The following is a 7,089-nucleotide window of genomic DNA, read 5'->3' as shown; positions in this document are numbered from 1 at the left end:
ACCATCCCTGCATCCCTGGGATGAATCCCACTTGATCAGGGTGTATGGTCTTCTTGATGATCTTCTGCATTCTATTTGCCAGTATCTTATTAAGGATTTTTGCATCTATGTTCATTAGTGAGATTGGCCTATAGGTCTCTTTTTCAGTTGGGTCTTTCTCTGCTTTGGGGATCAAGGTGATGCTTGCTTCCAGGAATGATTTCAGGAGTATTGGTTCCCTTTCAATTTCATTGAAGAGTTTAAACAGTAGTGGCAGCAGTTCCTCTCTAAATGTCTTGTAGAATTCAGCGGTGGAGCCATCAGGACCAGGGCTTTTCTTGGTTGGCAAGTTTTTAATTACATTTTCAACTTCATTGATTGATATTCAGTTGTTTAGAATTCTTAGGTCTTCTTCATTCAACTTTGATAATTCACACATGTCTAGGAATCTGTCCATTTCTTCTGTGTTTTCCATCTTATTGGTGTATAGATTCTGGAAGTAGGTATTGATGATCCTCTGGATTTCTGTTGTGTCTGTTGTAATTTCACCCTTTTCATTCCTAATTGCATGGATTTGGGCCTTGTCTTTCCTTTTCTGATAAGGTTGGCTAACGGTTTGTCAATTTTGTTGATTCTTTCGAAGAACCAACTGTTGGCTTCATTGATTTTTTTTGTATTGTTTTCTTAGTCTCCATTGCACTGATTTCTGCCCTAATCTTTATAATTTCCTCCCTTGCATGAGCTTTGGCTTTGTCCTGCCCTTCTCTTTCTAGAAGCTTGAGATTCAACATCAGGTTGTTCAATTGGGCTTGCTCTGTTTTCCTAATATGCGTATTCACTGCTATGAATTTCCCTCATAAGACTGCTTTCATTGTGTGCCATAGATTCCAATAGGTTGTGTTGTCATTGTCATTTATTTGAAGGAACTGTTTGATTTCTTCTTTAATTTCCTCTGTGATCCATTGGTTATTCAGAAGTGTGTTGTTCAATTTCCATGTGTTTATGAAATTCTTGCAGTTTGTTTTGCTATGGATCTCCAATTTCATCACACTATGGTCTGAAAATATACAGGGGAAAACTTGGATTCCTTTGCACTTACCTAAATATGTTCTATGAGCGAGTATGTTGTTTCTTTTGGAGAATGGCCTGTGTGCAGCTGAAAAGAATGTTTATTCTGATTTTGTGGGGTAAAACACTCTGTAAACATCTGTTAAGTTCATATGTTCAAGAGTTTGATTGAGTTCTAGTATTTCATTACTTATTTTTTGCCTAGTTGATCTATCTATTTGTGACAATGGGATATTGAGGTCCCCCACTACTATTGTATTAGTGCTTATATGTTTTTTCATGTCCATTAGTATTTGTTTTATATAGTTGGGCACACTAGTGTTTGGTGCATAGATATTTATGATTGTCATCTCTTCCTCTTGGATTGTTCCCTTTACAAGGATGTAGTGTCCTTCTTTGTCTCTCTTAATCAGTGTTGGTTTGAAATCCATTTGGTCTGTAAAGACAATAGCTACTTCTGCTTTTTTTCGGGTTCCCGTCACATGGAGTATTGTTTTCCACCCTTTAACTTTCAGTCTACGAGTTTCATTTTGAATTAAGTGTATTTCTTGTATGCAGCATATTGTTGGATCTTGCTTCTTGACCCATTCTGCCAGTCTATTTTTTTTGATTGGTGAATGGAGACAATTAACGTTTGTGGTTATAACTGAAACATATTGACTTGTCAATGCCATGACTTTTTCTTTTTGTTGGGTTCTCCCCCTTTACATTTAATTTCTTGTCATGCCAGATGGGTTCATTCTGCTTTGCTTCCTGGGGTTGTGATCCTCAATGTCTGTTCCTAGGATATTGTGTAAAAGTCTTTGGAGTGCTGGTTTGGTATTCATGAAGTTCCTAAGGTGCTCTTTGTCATGAAAGTATCTTATTTCTCCATCAATTTTAAAAGGTAGTTTTTCAGGGTACATCAGTCTGGGTTGGAAGCTGTTTTCCTTTATGGCTTGGAATACATCACTCCAAGCTCTTCTTACCTTGAGGGTTTGTGTTGAGAATTCTGCTGTAATTCTGATGGGCTTTCCTTTTGTATGTGATTGGTTTCTTTTCTCTGACTGCTTGGAGAATTTTGTTCTTCTGTTGGGTTTTTGGAATCCTAACCATTATATGCCTATGTGTAGATTTTTTTTGATCAAAGCTATTTGGAGTCTTATATGCCTCACTTATTTGTATGTCAAGTTCTTTTCCCCTGCTTGGGAAGTTTTCTGCCATTACTTCTGTGAAGAGTTTTTTTATGTCATCTGCACTCTCTCCTGTTTCCTCATTGACTCTGATCAGTCTTATGTTATTCTTCTTTGCATCGCCTAGCAGCTGCTGGATTGATTTCTCATGCTCCCTTACAATTTTAAAGCAATTTTTCTTTTCCTGGTCACTAATTGCAATCTTTTCTTCTATATCTGACATTCTGTCCTCACATTGGCTCATTTTGCTGGGTAGACTTTCAGTGGAGTTTTTAATCTGGAAATCTGTTTGTATCTGTTTTACGGATTCCATTTGTTTCCTATGTTGCGATTCAATCATGTTTCTCAGATCCTCTATTTTTTTATCTGTGTCCTGTCTAGATTTATTAATCATGTCTTGCACCATGGGCCCAATCTTTGCTGTTATCTGAGAAATTATTTCTGATTTCATTTTGTTCAGATCCTCTTTTGTTTCCAGTTTCTGGAGCCCAGGTGTTTGAGTATCAGAGTGTTCCATCTCCTTTCCCTTTGGGCTTGCTGTAGGTGATCTGGACGTCTGATTTTAAGACTTGTTTATGTGTCTTCTCATTTTAATGAGGGGGTGCTGTTGGTGCCCGCACATCTCACCTCTGTGCTGGGAGCAGTTGAATGGCGGCCCAGAATCCCCTTCCTCTGGGCTGGGAGTGGTGGATTAGTGGCCCGGAAGCCCCTATATCTGGGCTGAGAGTGGTGGAACGGTGGGCCAGAAGCCGCTTCCTCTGGGCTGGGAGCAGTGGAACACAAACTAAATTCTTGAATAAATGAACTTAATAGATGTCTACAGAGTGTTCCACCCCACAACAACAGACTGCACATTCTTCTCAGCTGCATATAGGATGCTCTCTAAAATGGACCACATGCTAGCTCATAGGACATGCTTAAGTAAATGCAAGTGAATTGATATTATCCCATGCATATTATCAGACCATAGCACAATGAAATTAGAGATCAATAGCAAAAGAAATCACAAGAATTTCATAAACACATGGAAATTAAATAACACCCTTTTGAACAAACAATGGGTCACAGACAAAATTAAAGAAGAAATTAGACAGTTTCTATAATTAAGTGATAATGCCAACACAACGTACTGGAATTTATGGGAAACCTTGAAAGCAGTCCTATGAGGGAAATTCATAGTAGTGAATACCCATATTAGGAAAACAGAGTGAGCTCAAATAAACAATGTAATGTTGAACCTTAGGCTTCTAGAAAAAGAAGAGCAAGACAAACCAATAGCTCATACAAGAAAGGAAATTATAAAGATCAGAGCAGAAAATAATGCAGTGTAGACTAAGAATAATACAAAGAAATCAATAAATTGAAGAGTTGGGGTTTTTTTGTTTTTGTACTAGGGATTGAACTCAGGATCTTGCACTTGCAGGGCAAGTGCAATGTCACTGAGCTAAATCCCCAGCCCAAGAGTTGGTTCTTTGAAAGATTAAATAAAATTGGCAAACCCTTTCCCAACCTTATTAAAAAAAGGAAAGAAAATGCTCAAATCCATGCAATTAGAAATGAAAAGGATGAAATTATGACAGATCCTGTAGAAATCCAGAGGCTCATCAATACCTACTTTGAGAATCTGCATTCTAATAAGATGGAAAACATAGAATAAATAGACATATTCTTACATACATATCAATTACCAAAGCTAAACCAAGAAGATATAAAAATTCAAAACAACCCAATATCAGTCAATGAAATTGAAAATATAATTAAAAATGTACCAACAAAGAAAAGCCAAGGTCCTGATGGCTTCACTGTGAATTCTACAAGAAATTTAGAGAAGAACTAATGCTGCTACTTCTTCAATGAAATTAAATGAGGTGACCAGAAGGCACAAGGTGAGGACCTGGCACAGCTTGGAGCCCTGCTCCATCCCCATGCTCCACACAACACAACCAGCCAGCGCAAGGTGAGCACCCAGGGGACATAGACCCCTGCTCCATCCTGGGCTCCGCCCACTATGACCAAAAGGCACAGGGTGAGGACCCAGCATGGCTCAGAGCTCCTGTTCCATCCCCACACTCTGCACAACATGACCAGCTTAGCTGCACAGGCACCTGCAGGGCCCAGGCTCCCCCCCCCCAGCCACCTCTGACCTCCTGGCTCTGGTGCTACCTGGTTCCACACTACAGAGGAACAGGGGGTCATAAATGCCATTGTCCTGAGCTCCACAAGAAAGAGCAGAGGTGAGCAACAAAAAGAGGGCCTATCTCATGCTCCTCAATGAAAACTGAAGCCCACTGAAAAAGTGAAGAGAATCTCTGAAATAAAGGCACACCAGACCACTGTACTTGGTAAGTTGGAGGGATCATCACCTCCCATCGGAAACTGGACTGTTTGCAGGGGAAGGGCAAATGGAACCTGCAGTAGAGCCTTGCAGAGTTCAACCCTGCAGGAGGACAGGGAGCTCAACTTGGGACTAGCAGCCAGAAATCTTCTTGAATCTCACAGGCCTGCTACTGGCTTGCTGAGAATCATTGACATATCTGCACATGGCTGCCCACGTTGTGTATTGTGAAAGCAGAGACACACACTGAAGGAGGCCCTTCATTTTTATTTTTTGTTATTTGCAAAAAAAATTTTTTTTCTCTTCTTTTTAATTCTTAATTTTTAATTTTTTCTACTCTTTTCAAATTTTTATTTTTCTCTACTTTTTTTCTTTCTTTTCTCTTTTTTTTCTGTCTCTCACTCATTCTCTCACTCTCCCATATTATTCTTCATCTTCCTTCTTGTTTCTTTCTGACCTAATTCAGATTTCTCCTTTATTTTTCTTTTCTTTTCTTTTTCCTTCTCTCAATTATCATTATTTTAAAGGAAAATAAATATAGTATCTAACCTCCCTATTGCTGTTAGGTGGATCTGTTCATGTCTTTGTTCTTTCATTCTACCTTTTCCTCTTGCCTTCAGTAGTTTCTTAGTTTGTGTGATCTTCCTGTGTCTTCTGGCCTCACTGCTAACCTTTTCTGAAACTTCTACCTATCTGTCCCTCCCTTCCCAACTCCATCTAACTCCCCATCCTGAAGGGTGAAGTTGCTATATTGAAGAGTCTATTCATTATAAACATTTATTGGGTTGGTCCTCGATTTTGATTTAATTCACACAGTTAAAGATGATAGATTAATAACTACCACAAATTGTCATTTTCTAAGCTGTGCTTGATGCTATGGTGTTGCTGATTGTATGATTTGGGTTAAGATGTTGTGAGTGCCTTCCTGGTATAATGAAAATGAGATAGCCTCAGAGTCATTAGAGACTCAAAACTTAAAGATCAGCTATATCTGGAAGAAACCTCTGAGAAGCAATCATTCCATAAGGGTTCTAATGACAAGCAACAAAGATACTTATAATAAGCAATTTTGAATTATCAACCCAGGAGTTAAACCAAGGACAGTACCAAAAACAAAAATGAGAAGACATTTAAACAAGGCACAAACTCAGATTTCCAACCCACCAAGAGTAAACCCCAGGGGAAACAAGGTGGAAAAGTCTGATAATCAACCACCTGGACACCTTGAACTGATAGCACAGGAAGTAACAAAACAGATGAATGAGGCTCTAGAAAAATTCAAAGCAGAAATAATCTCCCAGGTAACTACAGAAATGGTGAGCAGATTGAAAGAGGTGATTAGAGGCTGTAGAACAGAAACTGATAAAAAAAAATAGATAAGCTCAGAATCATGCTGGAAGCCATGAATGCCCAGCATAAGACAGAAATGAAAGCCATAATCATGCAACATAAGAAAGGAATGGAATCCATGAAAAAAACTCAAACAGATATCCAGGAGATTAAAAATTCCATTGAAAGCATTCACAGTAGTTTAAAGGAAGGTAAAGATAGAGTATCAGATATAGAAGAGAGGATTGTGGTTAGTGACCATGAAAACAGAGATTTCTTAAAAATAGTAAGGAACCACGAGAAATCAATCCAGCAGCTGCTAGATCATGCAAAGAAGGACAACATAAGACTGATAGGAATCCAGGAAAAAACAGGAGAAAGTACAATTGACATAAAAAACTGTTCACAGAAGTAATAGTAGAACACTTCCCAGACAGAAGTACAGAATGGGGCATACAGATGAGTGAGGTGCATAGAACTCCAGCTAGCCACAATAAAAAAAACTCCATACCTAGACATATAATAGTCAAGGTCACAACTCCATGAGGGCCAACAGAGGGAAGCCACCAAGCAAGGCTAGAAACTAAAGGGAAAGGGGGAAAAATAAAAAATACAAGAGCCAACAACTGTAAAACATCATGACAAGGACAAGTCAATATCTATCAATTATAACTCTCAATGTAAATGGCCTCAATTCAACAATCAAAAGAAATAAACTGGCAGAATGGATTAAGAAGCAAAATCCAACAATGTGCTGTATACAAGAAACACACCTAACTCAAAAAGAAACTCATAGACTGAAAGTAAACAGTTCTCCATGCAACAGGAACCCAGAAAAAAGCAGGGGTAGCAATCTTATTTGCAGACAAGGTAGACTTCAAACCAAAACTAATTAAGAGAGACAAAGATGTTCACTACATCCTTGTGAAGGGAACAATCCAAGAGGAAGAGATGACAGTCCTAAATATATATGCACCAAATACGAAGGCCCCCAACTATACAAAACAAATATTAATGGGCATGAAAAACCAAATAAGCACTAATACAATTGTAGTGGGGGACCTTAATACCCCACTATCACAAATAGACACATCATATAGACTGAAATTCTAGAATTGAACCAAGCTATTGAACAAATGGACTTAGATATTTACAGAGTGTTCCACCCCACAAAATCAGAATACTCAGTCTTTTCCACTGCATATG

The sequence above is a fragment of the Heterocephalus glaber genome, unplaced genomic scaffold (assembly GCF_053883595.1).
Source record: "Heterocephalus glaber isolate CG9 unplaced genomic scaffold, H.glaber_assembly_v1.0 deba00001613, whole genome shotgun sequence".
NCBI classification, from domain to species: Eukaryota; Metazoa; Chordata; class Mammalia; order Rodentia; family Bathyergidae; genus Heterocephalus; species Heterocephalus glaber.
This window is presented reverse-complemented; position numbering follows the sequence as displayed.